At 47.1% G+C, this 19,242-nt stretch overlaps 1 long non-coding RNA gene across 1 annotated transcript; it reads left to right on the top strand.

Annotated features, from left to right (window-relative positions):
- Window positions 1-11,964: 11,964 nt before the first annotated feature.
- LOC117560977 lies at window positions 11,965-19,233 on the top strand. Its single transcript, XR_004571273.1, has 3 exons — window positions 11,965-12,098; window positions 17,263-17,338; window positions 18,264-19,233. It is a non-coding gene; the product is annotated as an uncharacterized LOC117560977 (long non-coding RNA).
- The last annotated feature ends 9 nt before the right edge of the window (window positions 19,234-19,242 follow it).

Here is a 19,242-nt window from a genome sequence, read left to right as displayed (position 1 = left end):
CGGGTGGAGAATCCAGGCCCACTCCCATTCCTTGCAGTCTTTCCCACGACGTCCTGCTGGTCCAATCGACTCAATAAGTCATGCAGGTCCTTTAAGGCGTGTCTGGCCCCAACAAAATTGGTCCCCCGGTCAGACCACACCTTCTTTGGATGACCTCTCAGTGACGTAAACCGCTGATAAGTCCCCAGGAAGCCCTCCGTGGACAGGTCCTCCACGATGTCTGCGTGCATAGCCCGTGATGCCATGCAGCAGAACACCACGCCCCAAACCTTCAGCTTGGTCTTCCTTTTCGCCATGTCCCTCACCGTGTAGGGGCCGAACAGGTCTACGGTGGTGTACTCAAAGGGTGCGGCTGGCTCTGTTCGCTCGGGGGGGGGTCTCCCATCTCCTGCTGGCACATCTTTGCGACAAGTGATGCAAACGTCGACAATCCGCTTGGCCGCCCTCCGGCCCTGCACCACCCACGCCTTTGATCTCATCCTCAGAAGAGTACCAGCGAGTCCTTCATGATTTATTTTATGAGCCTCTCGTGCTAGCAGAGTCCCTAACCACGCTCTGTAGGGGACTAATGCCACCCCTGACACTCTTCCGTCCAGGGTCTGGACTCTTCCGCGGCACAGCAGAAGCCTTGATACTTCATCCCTACTGACCACAAGCCTACGTGTCCATCGTTTCCCAGGGAAGACCTCACCTTCCTGGGCTGCCAAGAATAAATCCTGGAGTGCAGTCTTTAACTCTCCCATTGTCAGCACAGGTTTGCCTTTTCTCTTGTCCAGGACTCTTGCCTCCCACTTTGCTTGACCCGCCGCTCGGCCTCTTCTAGTCAGCCATTTCTCTGCAGCTAGCCGGACCCATGCGACCACATAGCCTAGCCAGACTGCTGAACCTCTCTGGTTTCACCAGGTTCACAACAGCAATGCTCCGAAACTTTCCTTCCTGTCTTCTCTCTGTCAAGACTGAGCTTCTTGCCTTTCGGAGGTTTCTAGGGATCCGCCAACTTTAACCAGCGACTCCTCAGCCTCTGCGTCCTTTCCACTGATGTCGTCAGAAACAGGGGTTTTGGTTGACTGGGCTCTGGTGAGTATTGCCGAGAATGCCTTTATTTGAAGCTTACCCACACTCTCTCTGGCACCAGTTGCCACCTCATCCACGGCCGACTTCATGGCCATTCTTTTAGTGGCCTCACCAGGAACTCTGGTCCACTCTGCCACTCTGAGCCCTCTCCCAGCTCTTCAGGAGTTGCTCCTCTTGTTACAATGTCAGCAATGTTAAGTGGCCCTGGGATCCACCACCAGTCAGTTACTGGTCCGGCCTTCTGTATCTCACCGACCCTGTTTGCGAAGAAAGTCTGATACCCGTAGCTCTCTCCCAGGACCGTCTGACTGTCAACAAAGTGGAACCAGCGCTCCACCTCCAACCGTCCGTGCTTCTGCAAATACCCTTTTAACCGAGCTGCAAAGACCGCACCGCACATCTCAGCTTTGACTACGTCACCCGTTGGTCGAGAGGTGTTAGCTTGGCCTTTGACTCCACCAACCTGACCTCGACACCTCGACCCTCGCCCCTTGCTTCGACTCCCATCTCAGGTACATCACGGCACTGTATGCGTTATCGCTCCAGTCTGAACACGTGATCCCCCACGGCTTGCCTTTCCACCCGGATGGCGTGAGACTCCTGTGGAACTTGACCTTACTCAGCCTCACATACTCCTCAAACAGCTTGATAGCATCTTCTCGGAGGTTCCCTGAGAGTGGGCTGTCCCAAGTCTCCTTTGTCAATCTTCCTCTCTGCCTCTTGGAAGGCCCTTCTGACGAGGATAGTCCCCTTCTGCTTTGCAGGCGTAACAAGGCCAATTGGATTATAGAGTCCACTAACTTGACTAAGTAGCTCCCTTCTAGTCAAAGGGTCAGGCGTTTCTGGTCTTACCTCCTCCTCACGAAGATTCAGTCCCACTCTCATCTTTTTCTTCTTTCTTGAGAAGTTGATTGAGGTCATCATGTAAAGTTGATCTTTGTCCACATGATATCCAATCCCCAGAGCCTTGTTGTCCTCGTCGCTTAACTGGTTCGGGAGTACCAGTGTATTGACCCCTGGCTCTGCTACTGCTCCAGCTTGGACCTGCTCCGCAGTCCTCTGCCTCCCACTTTGGCCTAACCTGACCCATGGCTTGAGGGAGAAGCCTCCGGCACTCAGGATCTCTTCTACCCCCTCTGTGATTTCCTCCAGTCTCTTTGGGTCATTGTGGGACGTTAAGATATCGTCCACATAACTGTCCTCTTCCAGGACCCTGCGTTCTTCCACCATGTGCGCGAACCTGGGCAGCCGAGCAGTCTCCCTCATCGCCAACTGTGCGATGCACCCAGCGGGTCGGTCGCCAATATTTACCCTGGTGATGGCGTACTCACCGATGTCCTCTTCTGGGGTGTCTCTCCAGAGGAACCTGTGCAGGTGGACTTTGGGCTCTTTTAGCCAGACTGAGTTGTACATCTTTCGGATGTCTCCTAGGACTGAATGCTCTCCCGCCCTGAATCTGAGTAAGACCGATCTGATGGGGTTCAGCACATCTGGCCCCTTAAGCAGAAGGTCGTTCATGCTGACCTTCCTGAACTGTTGACTGCTGTTCCAGACCAGTCTCACTGGTGTCGTCACTGAGTGGGGGTTCGGCGCGACCATGTGGCTCACGTACCACACTGGTCCTCTCCAGCCGTCTATCATCTCTGTGGTGAGTTTTACTGCCACGCCTCTCTCCACCATCTCGTGAATCTGACCTTTGCAGGCGGACTACCACTCAGTTTCCTGAGCTGCTTCTCTGTTTTCAGGAAGGTAGCCTCCACTCCTCTTCTGTTGTTTGGAAGTGAGGCTGGGTCCTCGGTCCATGGGTAAGATGCGTCCCAGTGCGGAGTCAGGCAGTGTTCATCTTTGGCCATGTAGGACAGACCCTCTTTAATCACTTCCAGCTCCCTTTCTTCTGCCAGGGTAATTTCCTTTCCTCCTAGCTGGCATGTCCCGCAGCGACACCCACCACACCTGGGTTCACAGGCTGCACAGATGCTGTCCCACTTCCACCACTCGAGAACTTCTCTCCTTGTTGCAGTTGTATTCTGGTCTCCGGCTTTACTTCCTGAGTCAGACTCTTGGTCTCTTCTTCCCTCAGGATCTCAGGACTCTCGACTACTTCTCTGTACCTCACTGCAGCTGTCCTCATCGAGCGAGCAAAGTGCGTCTCGGACTGGTGCATAGCCACTTTTACATCCTCTAACAGACTGGGATGTGCTCCACCCACGGTTTTACCCAGTGGGCCCTCCCATAAGACGAGGTCTCCAACTATCCTCAGTCTTTGTGGGGCAAGTCTCCCCTCTCTGTGACTGATGAGAAGTCGACATGGTCTGGTCTCTTCAGTTCCTCCGTTGCAACCTCCGGAAAGAACCTCTTTAGCTGTTCAGGTCTGACGCTCTGATGCACTTTAGCGATCTCCTCGGCCATAACAAACCAGCTCGTGAGCCTTCACAGTACCTTTGGGGGTCTTGACTCTTACTCGCAGGAGGTACCTCTTCGTCTTGACTGTCACGGTCATTCCTCCAACTCCATGCACAATCAGAGTGACTTCTTCTCTGCTCAGACCGAGCCTGTCAGCCGCTACATGAGTGATGTAGTTGGTGTCTGATGCGAGGTCAATCAGAGCTCCGATCTTCTGCCCCGCATTGGCAGTGACTTCCAACAGCATCATGATGACAGGGTGCTCGGTCAGTCTATTATCTTCCAGAAGTCCACCTTCATCCTTCCTAGTGCTCCTTGTCACTGAAGTCTTGTTGCTGTTACTGAAAGCTTTCTTGATCTCTGCCGCCGCCTCTGGGGAACATTTGGACAAGGCTAGCTTTTGTTCTTCTGTTAGTTGCCTTACCCTCTCGCTGCCTTTTCCAAGTTTCCCCTTTGAAGCTGTTCCCATTTTGGACAGAGGAGGTAGTGGTGGTCCGAGGAGGTCCTCTCTTGGCAGTATTCCCTGTTGCAGAGGAACCTGTCTGTGCACTCTTCTACCCCATCGTGACATCCAAGACAAACGCGCATGCTCCAACCTTCTCCACAGCAGTCTTTCTCTCAGCCAAGCCAAACCCCTTGAACTTCTTGCAGAAGAATAACTTGTTATTATGTTTATCCTCTCCACACACGACGCACTCACCTTCTTGTGGCTTTTGTGTAGGCATACTTCCTCTCGAACCTGTTTTGCGGTTTGTCCATTTTCTCAGATGTCTCCGTTATTTTCAGTTGTTCCAAGATCTCTAGAATTCTTCTTGCTCCTTCAGGAACTTCAGAAGCGTATTGAAATGGTTGACTGGGTGACACCGTTTTCGGGCTTAGCCCTGAAGATGACCCACTCTCGCTTCACCTGGTCGGGCAGCTTGCTTTCTATAGACTTAATCATCAGCGGGTGGTTGATGGCTCCAGGGTTCCAGAGGCTGTGAGGTCTGCCAAAGCCTTTTCCACAGCTTGTATGAGGTCTATCACCTTCCCGGCTGATCTCCTTTCACAGCTGGTATCTTCTCCAGTTCTGCGAAGATCTGCAGTGCAATCGTGGTCCTGTTTCCATAACGGTTCTCCAATACTCTGAACATGTCTTCGACTGTACTGTAGCTGGCCAACTTGACATCATTTTTTACCTTCTCTTCCATGCTGTCCAGAAGCTGGAACTTCTTGACTTCAGGCGACCCGGACGGTTCTCCCTGCTTCTGCAAAGATTCCCAGTCCTTTTTCCAGCGGTGAAACTCCCTCATACTGCCACTGAACTTGGGAAGGCTTACCGGCTTGAGTCATATCTTTGATATCGCTCCCATCGGGTTATCTCTGGGTTCCGTGCCTGCCTCTTCCACTGCTTTATGCTGCGCTTTCATGAGGTCAAACCGTGCTTCTTCTGCTGCAATCTGAGCCTCGGCCAATTTAGAGCGTTGGGCCTGGTCTTACCTTAGCTGAACCAGGGCGAACTGGGCGCGCTCATCCTCTGCTGCAATGCGTGCTTCCTCTGCAGAAATTTGAATCTCGGCGAGCTTCGCACGTTGGGTCTCGGCTAACTTGGTGCGCTCATCCTCTGCTGCGGTGCGTGCCAACTCTGCTGCGCCGCGTGCTTTGTTAAACTCAGCTTCCTTTTGACGCTTGAGTGCGTTTTTCCTTGTCTCCAGCTGGCGCAAGATCTCTTCCACATCTTTTTGGTCGGTCACAGGAGCCCATTCCCTCCAGGTGCTGTGCACTTCCTTTAATTCCTTAAACAATTTGGAAACTCTGACTTTCACTGATCGTGTGGAGGGACGCTATGTGACTGTGCGTATACTGGGTGATGGAAAGGTCCTTACCCTCTGTGAGGTGGAAGTCTACGGGTACCATGCCCCAACTGGTGAGGGTTAGGGATCTTACATGAATAAATAATGAAGTAATTTTCATCTTATCAAGAACTGTGGTCTAACCCAACCGACTGAAAAACTCAATGCAGAAATCCGAATGTGTAGAAGTCTATGAAATATTTTCCTACAACTCACTTGATTTATTACTGCTGGAAACAGTGTAAACATTATTTATGATCTCAATTGCTAGTTTCAAGTCTTCTTCAATCCAGCATGATGTTCAAGTTGTAAGATATGGTCCCATTAATAGGAAAAAGGTAAGGATGTAGTTAGCTCCACCCTCTCGTGACACTTATGGTTCCAAAAAAGTAAGATGACTATTGCCTGAAAAATTGAGGTACCCCCTTATTTAAAGTTGAATTTGTCAAAACTGAATCACAAGTGTAGTTCAGCTTAGTTTGTAGTTACACTCAATATATTATAGACTCTAATTTTACTTGAATTCCTCTTTTCCTCTGCCACTGATCTGGTTGTAAAAAGAAGTCCATTTGTGTAGAAGTCTTTAAGAAAATGACCCTACTTACATACTACCCTACATTACGTTTTGGTCCCAATCTCTAGATTCAAGTCACTCTCATGTCACTCATGGTTCCAAAAAAACAAAATGGCGAAGGCCCAAAATCCAGGGCTGCAGTCGAATAGTCCAAAAATAACGTCTAACCCTATCGTCTATTCCTTGACCTCTGAGTGAAACGTCACGGGGTTAAGGGATAGTGGATAGGAGAATTCAAAAAGGATTTAGGAGAAGAGACTGCGGTACTTTAGAGAATCCGACTGCACTTTCACTATCCGACGTGTTTATTATGCGCCAGCGGACGTCATAAATGTGCGTCTGCTGCTGTGGGGAAACTATGGAAACTACAGTTTTCTATACAGCGGACTACAACATGGATGTATAATAAGAACGAGGGACTACTGTAAACTCATCTAGAGACTCTGCACCGTGCTCTGACGCTGTTGCTTTATGCTTTATGAATGTGGACAACAGAGAAACATATTCTTCAGGACCAAAGTTGGAATTGAAATAAAAAAGGAAAGTGAAACTTATGCTCGTCACCCTCTCCCTCCGGTCCACATTAATACAAATGATCCCAAAGATTGTATGAACTATGAAAATATCTTAAAATCAATACAAATGTATTTATTATAAACGTTAGTCCTTAACATCTATCACTGTGTTTATCACCATTCAAACATCTTTTAAAAGTTGAACAACCCCCACACAGCTCAGTGAAATGTTGACTTTATTTGATCATTTCAGTAAAAACTAACGTTCATATTTCTCTTTTTGATTATAATACTGATGAACGTTCAAAACAAAGCACTTTGGCAAGTTACCACATACGTTTTAAAAAAAACACACACTTAATAACCAGCCGGTGAACAGAGTGGAGCGTTGAGCAGCTGAGAGCAAGATATTTCCATCACGAGGAGACCAGTACAGAGTTCATCAGGTGGCCAAAAGATGATGAAAAAGACAAATGTTTGCTTGCATGTATGCCACAACTACTTTGTGAGGTGATCATCTCAAAGTCCTGTATTTGCAATGTTTGTTCTGCTGCTAAAATGTGGCCAACAGTGCACTTTGTTAAAGCAACAAAACCAACCTTAATTGAACTCAAGTCATTTCTGCTTCTTCTGCCAGGTGTGCTGTGATCACAAGTATCCCTGCAGGTGGTGCCGGTGCGTTTGATTGTAAGGGGATGGACGCAGTGCTTGAATTGGAATGAAAAAGGTGCCAGTACTCTAAAATCAGCAACTTTTTCAAGTCAATTTTATATATACAGCCCACAAACAAGAATTTGGCTACTATAATGCTGGTGGGTTTGTCTCTTTACTACTGTATATTTTTAGAAAGGTTCACTGTACTTAACATTTTTTATGATAGGCAGCGGATATGGCTAAAGCTCAGTAAGGTCAATATTAACTGAAAATATAGCAATCAAAGTCTAGATCTTCTGCTGAAGACACATGAAGCAGAGACCTTTCAGGTGAGAGCCCCTCTGGTGGTGTTCAACATTAATGACAAGGAAACAAAGCTCTGGTCAGAAGCATTTTTTATAAAAAGCTTTAACAAAATTAAGTATTTCTGTACATTTTGAATGCAATCTAACTTTCCAACTCAGAAAACGAAAAACGAAAAAGTGCCAAAAGTCTTCTCACATGGCTGAGCTGCTTTGCAATATACTTCACCACTGAAGAATACAAATATGTATAAAGTAAACTATGATGCAATCTAACTTTCCAACTCAGAAAAATGATAAAGAGCATGAACAAAGAACATGTAAAAAAAATGCAAAATTTGCACAATCTAAAATGAGAAACTGTAACTGCAAGTAACAAAGTCTGAGCCATGGTAAAGAGTTACATTGAACACCAAGCTGATCAGATAACTCCCTGGTTGGTCTGAAGTCCTTCTATCTCCAGGATCTGTATAAATCGGCACATTATGCCAAAAGTCTTCTCACTGGGTGAGCTGCTTTGCAATATACTTCACATTGTTAGAAAAGGCTCCAGAAGGCCTTGGGGACATCAGTATCAGGGGCTGGAGCTGGACAGGCTCTTTCATCAGCACTTCTTCTTCCCTTTGCCAGCCAGGACCTCACATACTGTTCCGGATTGAACTGTCCTAGTGATGGTCCATTACATTTAATGAAAACCAGGCTGGACAGTCGGCTGACAGAGAGAGCATTCCTTTTTGCAGTAAGGATATCGTTCATGCAGCTGAATGCCCGCTCACACTCACTAGTGGAGACTGCGATGGTTCGGACTGCTTTCAGTAGAGGCTCCATGGCAGCAGGTGTACGGGATGCCCTGGTTTCCTTGTATTCGCGAAAGCCCTGAACAGTCTCTCTCCTGTCCACTTTCAGCACTTCGCACAAACGTAGCACCTCTACGTCCCCATACTGTACGTCTAACTCCTCTTCAGGCCAACTTCCAGGATGGATAACTTTCATGTCCTGGATTAGCTGATTGTCCCGGGCCTCCCGGCCATGTAATGGGATTTCTCTTGTGCTGACATGAGAGGAGGTTGTGGAAGTCATTCTGTGTCTCAGATTCTCTACCATACTGCGGAAAAACTGACCTGCATGAATCTGTACAAGCCTGCCATTCTCACGCAGGGCAACACCCTTGAAGGACTTCTCAGCTAGAGCTGTATGAACTGTAGTCATGTGTGGGCCAGGCATGGTGACCATGGATTCAAAAACTCGTATTTCTCGAGTTAAGAGCCTATCTGCTGTAGGCAGTGTCATCTCTCTTTTTTGGAGTTGCCGAGAGAGGTCGCTGAGCTCTGTGAGCGCATCGTACATCAGTCCCAGATTGCTGACAAACGTTGCAGATGTGAGCACATCATCCAGGCCCTTGTACTTTGCTCTGTCTCTGGAATCCCTGCTCGTGTCGTTTGCAGCATTTGTGAAGTGATCATGAAGCACTCGGTAGTTTTCCCAGACTGCTCTGACGCTCCTTTCACTTGAAGCCACCCAGCGGATGGACAAAACACGCCCTATCACCAGGAGACGCTGTCCGACTGCTTGCGCACACTGCGCTAACTGCCTCTGATTTTTGGGGGAGGCATGGAACAAGGAATAGAGTTTGTCAAAAAAGATCTGGAAATGATTGAGCCCTGAGACCTCCTTGACCACATCCCCAACTGCCAGCTCTAGACGATGATTGGAGCAGTGCCACACAAACAGGCTTGGGAATTTACTACACAACTGGGTAGCAACGCCTGTTCTCTTCCCTAGCATGACTGAAGCCCCATCACATGCAAAAAAACGAAACACTGACCTAAAAAGTCCTCGTTAAAATCTCTTCCAAGACACTCCATTAACGCCTTGTGATGTCATCAGCCGTTGTTCCATCCAACTCGATCAGCTCCCAAAAAAACGTTTCGGGCTCAGCATCAGCTAATGCTGAGCGTAGACACACAACAAGCACCGTTTTACCACTAATAGTGGTAGATTCATCGACCAAAACACAGAGTTTTCTTTGGTTTTCTGTAATGTCTTTTGCCATTTTTTTCTTCAGCTCATGAGCTATGTGGTCGATGATTTCGCCACAGGTTTTATTGGAGTGCAAAACCCTGCCCACGTTCAGCCCATTCAGTTTCTGTACATTCAAATCAATTGGCATGTCTGTGAATGGCCGGCTATGTTTGCCAATTTTATATGCCGTTCGAAAAACTCTGATAGTGGTGTCTAATTCAGATGTATGCATAGACTGCACTTGATGTTGAATAGTTTCACGTGAAGCAGATGTAAGGATGTCAGCAGCTTTTACATGGGCTTGTGATTGTTGTGATTGTGATGTTCTTTGATTTTTTTTCTCAGGCTAGCTTGTTGTTTGCCCTTGTCAACACCAAAATGAGACACTACACACTCACCCCATTCAGTTGACAGTTTCAGTCCTTGTCCAGTGTGTATTCCCAAAGATTTGACATCTCTGCATATCCGACATCCTAGCTTCTTATCTTTAAGAAGGAGCCATGCATTGGTCTTGCAAAAATATTGCACCTGGTCCGTTGTCCAGCAGTCAGGTGCATCGCTTTGCCCGGTGTTGGTGGTGGCAGTTGCGCCAGCAGCAGCTAACGTTAGAGGCTCTGGAGGAGGCGGCGGAGCTAGTGCTAATGCTAATGCACTAGAACTTGGAGCAGGAGGATCAACCAAAGAAAGCTCCCCATCAGACACAATTTCCAACACAGGCACAGCATTCTCTGTATTTGAAGTTTCTTCCGGCGACAACCGCTGTCTTTTTGCACTTTTATTAATCCATGCTAACATTTTAAGAAATGCTAATTTGTGACGTGACTTGCTTTCCTTCTCTCGGGGGCGTGCCTGCTCTGTTCTATCACTCTACATAGCCACCCACTGGGTGGGAGTTGCACTGCATAAACACAACACACGTGCATCTAGGTATGTAAATTGTAAAGCATTAAAACATGGTTTTACTAACAGTTTTCAGTATGTTGTTACTTCGGCATTATTATTATTATTATTTTGAAACGTGTATTACTATTAAATCACGGTCAAATAGGTTAATTTTGACATAGTCGTTTCCACCACAGTATTTACATGGAGAAGATAAGCCCCGCCCCCTCTCCAGCACGTTCTGTTTGAATGACAGGAGTAAACAGCTGACAGCCGCTGTGAAACTCCAGCGGTTAGAGCGATGAGAATGTCCGTTCGGCACCTCATGACGCATCTACTGAGTACCGGGCGGCTGTATATATATATGGATGTATAATAAGAATGGCGGGAGAGTGTTGAGTACTGGCACGGTGCATGAGTACCGGAGTACCGCCAGCATGCCGGTACTGAGCAAGAAGTGCCGGTACTCCATGGGTCAGAACCAGAAGTGCCGGTACTGCGTACCGGTGAGTACCGGCCCAATTCCAGCACTGGATGGACGGTCGCTTCGTCAACATAGTCATCCCAGGACGGGATGAGTTCCTGAGTCTGTGTGAGGTGGAGGTGTACGGCTCTCGTCTGGATTAAGTGAAGAACTGGAGAAGTTCACAATGCAAAAGAAAACCAAAAATCACTTCTTTCTAAAATCATCTCCTAGAATGACAGTGATTGCATTTTGAGAATGTTTAGAGCTCTACTTGCTTACATATTATACTGTTTTGGTGCTTCTTTTGGTCACCACCTGGTCCAGGACATAATTCTATGTTATCAATACTTATATGCAATAAAATCATTAGAACATTATATTGGTCTTTTTTTACATTTAAAGTTTCTTTGCCCCAACTAAGAGCTTTTTTCGAACTTGAGTTCACCAACGCCCCTTGATCTGATCATCAACACTCTAGCTCACTTATAGTTGTATATTTTTCAAAGTTTTTAAATCTTTTATTCTTTAAATATATATATATTTTTATCTACTCTGTGTATATTCCCAAGCTGTTTCAGTTTAAAAATGTTTATCTCCACAGATTGATTTCCGTCTATGCGAGAAGGAAGAGTCTGCACACAATTCTTTAGACTTAAACTATTGCAAGTTATTGTTATCTGAACTGCAAAAGCTGCACCCAAAAATCTTGGCATCATACTTGACAGGTTATGGACACTTTTCCGGGTGTAGCAAACAATGCTGCCATTCTCCTGGACTTCCTTCAATGTGTTGTAATATCCCAACACAATGAATTGGACATTTTAATACATAACGTTTTCATGGAGTTCGACCCGAAAGATCGTAGAGACCCTCTTTGTTACTTTAAAGTTACGGAGGATCATCCTCAGTTCAGCATAAGTGTTTGTAGTTTTAATTAGATGTCTAGACAGTTTGGCCTAGCCCTATTGTTTGAAGCAGAATTGTATTTACTGTATGTTCCTAAATGGCAGTCTATATATTTTATCGACAATAACGAAGCTAGCACCAGATGAAATTTTCCAACATCAGTGGAATAAGTTGCTGATCCCGGATCTTATTATCACGGTCTGCTTCTCGCCATACATGCTGCACCTCAGTACTTTTCCACTGACCCCCCTCCACCTCACCCGACTGGACAGCCACACCCCACTGTCAGCTCACCTGGGCTCCTTGCTGCTTTTCATCTCCAATCAGCTAGTATATAAGCCTCTCCTGCACACTCACTCATTGCCAGATTATTCTTTGAACTCAGGCAAGACTCTTCTGATTCCCGGGAAACCTGCCAGCCTTCTATCGCTCACCTTGAGATCATCTTCCATCCCACAACTATACAGTGTGAGTACATATATACAAACTTCAACACACTTGCTAACGCATGGTTTGACAAAATGCATTTTCCTTTGTTTTCACCACAACTAAAGTGAACGAGTGCAGTTGCCATTTTTTTTGTGGTTGTTGTTTTTACGTGTTAGGGGGCGTACACATGAGTGTTTTTTGTGCGCTCATTTCACTTGTATTCAAAGCAGCCTCCCAAAACAAGTGGTGGACGCCGCCGACGCATGCCAGCACTCAAGTGCCTTTTTACTCAGGGTGCATCCAGGGAACCCCGATGTAGACGCAGCAGCGCGCAACGCTTGTCACGTGACGAGGAATAACCAATCACAGCCGAAATATATCTTTACTTCTATAAACACAGGTCAACGGCAAATATGGAGTAGAAGTTTATAATTATATACTGATTTCATGCAGTTATTATGACAGTGTATATATATATTAAGTGTTATTAACTAATTTTGTAAAAACTGTTTTTAATTAACCCTGTTGTAAAAGTGATGTATACGTTTTGTGTGTGGAAATCTAAATCTAAAGTAAGCAGTAACTAACGCTGTAACCAAGGCCGGATTAGTACCTATAGGGGCCCCTGGGCACTGAGAGCTCAGGGCCCCTCAGCCCACCTAATAACACGCCTTCCCAAAATGACCAATATTTTAAATTTTCATTCAATCTGGCATGTCAATTGCACACCTATTTGTCAAAAGCAGGGACATAGTTCAACCAAAGTAGGTCTAGCCTTTTGCCCTTTCAGTCAAAAATTACAAGACAAGGATACAATGGATAAGATCTCAAGACAGTGTATGGCTCAAGAAGACATATCAATCAAAACCTCAGAGCAGCACCCCACTTAAAATCCCAAAATATGACTGGCTGGCTGTACAAGTACACGAGGTGTTATATTTGTCACAAACATCGAGAGTTACAAAAGTAAAACATTTCATTTCATTTCAAACCTTTATTTATGCAGGTGAATCCCATTGATCTATTTTTCAAGGGTGACCTGCTGCACCACATGAATACATATAAACATAACAGAAAAACTAAAAGGACATCATACAGCATATTTACAGCGACTACAGTTTACATAGCTAGTAACATTTACAGGTTCCAACAGTTTCCGATTGGATAGCATCTATCCTTGCTTTAAAAACATTTAGTGGAACCAAATTGCTCAGCTTCCATTCCTTTTGCAGACTGTTCCAAGTTAGCAGAGCTGCGCATCTAAAAGCTATCTTCCCTAAGACAGTCCTAGCAGTTGGCACATTTAATAAAACCACAGCATTCGATCTCAGGCAGTAGCCACTTACAATTCGCCGTGAGATCAGGGAGCAGATGTAGGATGGATGTTTCCCTAACATGGCTTTGTATATAAAAATGTACCAGTGACTGAGCCTCCGTACAGTTAGTGAAAGCAAACCAGCCCTTGCATACAGTGATGGGTTAATGCTTTACAGTTTGTCACAAATCTCAGTGCACTGTGATACGCAGCATCTAACTTGACCAGGCAATTGGCAGGTGCATTCATATACATCAAATCACCATAGTCCAGCACAGGTAAAAAGGTCACAGTGACTAGCCTTTTCCTGGCCTCAAGCGAGAAACAGGACTTGTTTCTGAAAAAGAAACCTAGCCTAACCCTCAGCTTTTTAACCTCTTAAGCCCCACGGACCCGAGCTCGGGTCCGAAAATGCTATATATGTAGCAACAGTGCTATATCTGAAGTGTCATTCATGAAACTATTAATATTCCATACCCATCTGACCGGAGGAAACTTGGCTTACTGACTGACTGACTTGTGTTCCTGGTAGGGTCTCCCATGGCAAATTGGTCTCAGGCAAGGGGCCAGACTAAGATTGGTTCAAAAGACCTCATGAAAGAAAAACTAAGAAGTGAGGATACCCGGCCCGGAGGAAGCCCGGGGTCCCCTTCTGGAGCCAGGCCCAGAAGGAGGACTCGTCGGCGAGCGTCTGGTGGCCGGGCTTGCCACGGAGCCCGGCCGGAACCAGCCCGAAAAGGCAACGTGGGCAACACCTCCGCTTCTCCGTCCCGCGGGCCCACCACCTACGGGAAACATCGATGGGGTCGGGTGCGCTGCCAGAAGGGTGGCAGTGAAAGCGGAGGGTCTCGACGGACCAGACCCGGGCGACAGAAGCTGGCTTTGGGGACGTGGAACGTCACCTCTCTGGGGGGGAAGGAGCCGGAGCTTGTGCGGGAGGTGGAGCGTTACCAGTTGGATCTGGTTGGGCTCACCTCTACGCACAGCGTCGGCTCTGGAACCTTACTTCTGGATAGGGGTTGGACTCTATTCTTCTCCGGAGTTGCTCAAGGTGTGAGGCGCCGGGCGGTGTGGGGATACTCACAAGTCCCCGGTTAGGTGCTTCGTTGTTGGAGTTTACCCCAGTGGACGAGAGGGTCGCCTCCCTACGCCTGCGGGTTATGGGGGGGAAAACTCTGACTGTTGTGTGTGCTTATGCACCCAACAGCAGTTCAGAGTATACGGCCTTCTTGGAGACCCTGGAAAGAGTCCTGTATGGGGCTCCTGAAGGGGACTCTTTAATCTTGCTGGGAGACTTCAACGCACATGTGGGCAATGATGGAGACACTTGGAGGGGCGTGATTGGGAGGAACGGCCCCCCTGATCTGAACCGGAGTGGTGGTTTGTTACTGGACTTCTGTGCTAGTCATGGATTGGCCATAACAAACACCATGTTCGAACATAAGGATGCTCATAAGTGTACGTGGTACCAGAGCACCCTAGGCAGAAGGTCCATGATCGATTTCGTTATCGTATCATCGGACCTGAGGCCGTATGTTTTGGACACTCGGGTAAAGAGAGGGGCGGAGTTGTCAACTGATCACCATCTGGTGGTGAGTTGGGTCGAGTGGCGGGGGAAGCCTCTGGATAGACCTGGTAAGCCCAAACGTGTAGTTCGGGTGAACTGGGAACGTCTGGAGGAGGCCCAAGTTCAGGAGGCCTTCAACTCACACCTCCGGCGGAGCTTTTCGGGCATTCCTGTGGAGGTTGGGGACATTGAACCAGAGTGGTCGGTGTTCAAAGCCTCTATTGCCGAAGCCGCGGCGGGGAGCTGTGGTCTCAAGGTCCTAGGTGCCTCAAGGGGCGGTAACCCTCGAACCTCCTGGTGGACACCGGTGGTCAGGGAAGCCGTCCGACTGAAGAAGGAGGCCTTCAGGGATTTGTTATCCCGGGGGACTCCCGAGGCAGTTGCAAGGTACCGACAGGCCCGAAGGGCAGCAGCCTCATCCGTGGCCGAGGCAAAGCAGCGGGTGTGGGAGAAGTTCGGAGAAGACATGGAGAAGGACTTTCGGGCGGCACCAAAGTTGTTCTGGAAAACTGTCCGACACCTCAGGAGGGGGAAGCAGGGAACCATCCAAGCTGTGTACAGTAAGGATGGGACGTTGTTGACCTCAACTGATGGAGTGTTAGGGCGTTGGAAGGAACACTTTGAGGAACTCCTGAACCCGACAACTCCGCCCTCTATGTTAGAGGCAGAGCTGGAGTATGACGGGGGATCAACACCAATCTCCCGGGGGGAGGTCACTGAGGTCGTCAAACAACTCCACAGTGGCAAAGCCCCGGGGGTGGATGAGATCCGCCCGGAAATGCTGAAGGCTCTGGGTGTTGAGGGACTGTCATGGTTGACACGTCTCATCAACGTTGCGTGGAAGTCGGAAACAGTACCGAAGGAGTGGCAGACCGGGGTGGTGGTCCCCCTTTTTAAAAAGGGGGATCAGAGGGTGTGTGCCAATTACAGAGGCATCACACTACTCAGCCTCCCCGGGAAAGTTTACTCTAAGGTACTCGAAAGGAGGGTCAGGCCGATTGTCGAACCTCAGATTGAGGAGGAACAATGCGGATTCCGTCCTGGTCGTGGAACGACGGATCAGCTTTTTACTCTCGCAAGGATCCTGGAGGGGGCCTGGGAATACGCTTATCCGGTCTACATGTGTTTTGTAGACTTGGAGAAGGCGTATGACCGAGTTCCCAGGGAGTTACTGTGGGAGGTGCTGCGGGAGTATGGGGTGAGGGGGTCTCTACTCAGGGCCATCCAATCTCTGTACTCCCAAAGCGAGAGCTGTGTCCGGGTACTCGGCAGTAAGTCGGACCCATTTCCGGTGAGGGTTGGCCTCCACCAGGGCTGCGCTTTGTCACCAATCCTGTTTGTAATATACATGGATCGGATTTCGAGGCGTAGTCATGGGGGAGGGGGTCTGCAGTTCGGTGGACTAAGGATTGCACCACTGCTTTTTGCAGATGATGTGGTTCTAATGGCTTCATCGGTCTGCGACCTTCAGCACTCACTGGATCGGTTTGCAACCGAGTGTGAAGCGGCTGGGATGAGGATCAGCACCTCCAAATCTGAGGCCATGGTTCTCAGCAGGAAACCGATGGACTGTCCACTTCAAGTAGGGAATGAGTCCTTACCCCAAGTGAAGGAGTTCAAGTATCTCGGGGTCTTGTTCTCGAGTGAGGGAACAATGGAGCGTGAGATGGGCCGGAGAATCGGAGCAGCGGGAGCGGTACTGCAGTCGCTTTACCGCACCGTTGTGACGAAAAGGGAGCTGAGCCAGAAGGCAAAGCTCTCTGTCTACCGGGCCATTTTCGTTCCTACCCTCACCTATGGTCATGAAGGATGGGTCATGACCGAAAGAACGAGATCGCGGATACAAGCGGCCGAGATGGGTTTTCTCCGCAGGGTGGCTGGTGTCTGCCTTAGGGATAAGGTGAGAAGTTCGGTCATCAGGGAGGGACTCGGAGTTGAGCCGCTCCTCCTTCGCGTCGAAAGGAGCCAGTTGAGGTGGTTCGGGCACCTAGTTAGGATGCCACCTGGGCGCCTCCCTAGGGAGGTGTTCCAGGCACGTCCAGCTGGGAAGAGACCAAGGGGTAGACCTAGGACCAGGTGGAGGGATTATATCTCTTCGCTGGCCTGGGAGCGCCTTGGGATCCCCCAGTCAGAGCTGGTTGATGTCGCCAGGGAAAAGAAAGTTTGGGGCTCTCTGCTGGAACTGCTACCCCCGCGACCCGACCACGGATAAGCGGAAGAAGATGGATGGATGGATGGATAGATCAGATTTTCAACAAAAATTCAGAAATAACAAAGAAACATGTTTTATGTTAAATATGTTCTTTTAATGACTATCCTAGGTCTCATCCAGAATGATGAAACTCAGTGTTTTCCTTCTCATGCTCCTCATGGAGACGTGCTCTGCCTCCACTTATCGTGAGTATGAATCGTTTGTATATGACGTCTTCCCTATAAAACATAACAGGGAAGTGAATGTAAGGCTGTCCGTTAGCAAGAAAAGCAGGTTTATACAAAGTAAGTTTAATTGTCTAGATCAGAGGTTCCCAACCTTTGTTGTCTCGTTTACCTCTTGAGCTGGTCTCCATTCTAGAAGAGCCCCCTCACTCATCTGTGATCATGCGCCTACATTTTTTCTTGTTAAATACATTTCTTATCGTGTTCAACCCAACTGCTCCTTAGTTGATAGTTTTTTCTATTAACTTTAGTTGTTGTACGTTGAATATTCAGGACCATCATAAAGTTATCTGTTGGAACACTAATGTAGCTTAAGAGACATTTTTTCGGATACAATTTATCAATTTTCACCCCTTTTCTCTGGTTCTCCGAAAAGTTAACTCAGACCTTTTTCTGACTGGAGGAATGTGAGGGGAGTTGTCAGGGGACTCTACCCGCCTTAAGAGACACTATTTTCGGATACAATTTATCCATTTTCACCCCTTTTCTCTGGTTCTCCAAAAAGTTAACTCAGACCTTTTTCTGACTCTTGAGGAATGTGAGGGGAGTTATCAGGGGACTCTACCCGCCTTAAGAGACACTATTTTCGGATACAATTTATCCATTTTCACCCCTTTTCTATGGTTCTTCCAAAAGTTAACTTAGAGTTTTTCTGACTCTGGAGGAATGTGAGGAGAGTTGTCAGGGGACTCTACCCGCCTTATGGGACACTATTTTCGGATACAATTTATCCATTTTCACCCCTTTTCTCTGGTTCTCAGAAAAGTTAACTCAGACCTTTTTCTGACTGGAGGAATGTGAGGGGAGTTGTCAGGGGACTCTAACCGCCTTAAACCATTTTCCAATGTGTATATTATAATTATATATTCAACTGTCTCTTTACTAGAAAACGTGGCGTTGCGTGGAAAAGCGACCCAGTCAAAGACTTATGTAAAAATTGCATCTGCCAGCAACGGTATTGATGGAAACCGTGACAATCACTTCTATTCTGGATCGTGCAGCCACACTGATAAAGTAAACAACCCCTGGTGGAGAGTGGACCTACTGGAGCCCTACGTCGTCACCTCCGTCATCATCTCCAACAGAGGAGACTGCTGTTCAGAAAGGCTCGACGGGGCACATATCCACATCGGCAACTCTTTAGACAACAATGGTGCATCAAACCCAGTGTAAGACATTTCCTGCACACATTTTATTCATTTGTTTTGTGTAACTGTCTGAGCATTTAGTTTATATTCTCCTCTCCCCTGTTAATTGCTCACCACCAGTAGACAGAGGTGTATTCAGATTCTTTACTTGAGTACAAGTACAGATAACCATAGTTTCAAAATATTTCATTACAAGGAAAAGTTCTGCATTCAAAAGGTTTCTTAAGTAAAAGTACAAAAGTATTATCAGCAAAATGTACTTAATGATTAAATGTACATATGTGATATTTCTAGATATATTCATGCATTAAGAAGCATTTTACAAGTTTAATTGTATTTATATGATTTGACTGTTTTGTGACTTAAAGCGTTAGTCCCCTAGTTTAATTGTTAGAGATACATTTAGTTAAAAGTAGCTAAAGCTGTTTAATGAATGTACTGGAATAAAATGACATTATTTCCGTATTGAAATGTAGAGGAATAGGAGGAGAAAGTAGAATTAAATGGAAATACTCAAGTTAAGTACAAGTACCTCTGAATTGTAAATGTACTACCCAACTCTGCCAGTAGATTCTCATATAAACTGTTCCTAAATGTTTCAACCATGTAATTTTACTTATTTGCATTGCTTATCAAAAATATAGGCAATGCTGAAGTGCGTTAAACTTGCATCGTCTTTAATATCTCGCAGTGGGTGCCCCTGATTGCAAAAAGGAG

The sequence above is a fragment of the Gymnodraco acuticeps genome, unplaced genomic scaffold, assembly GCF_902827175.1.
Source record: "Gymnodraco acuticeps unplaced genomic scaffold, fGymAcu1.1, whole genome shotgun sequence".
Lineage (NCBI taxonomy): Eukaryota > Metazoa > Chordata > Actinopteri > Perciformes > Bathydraconidae > Gymnodraco > Gymnodraco acuticeps.
The sequence above is the reverse complement of the archived record's forward strand: the minus strand, read 5'-3'. Positions and strand labels throughout refer to the sequence as shown.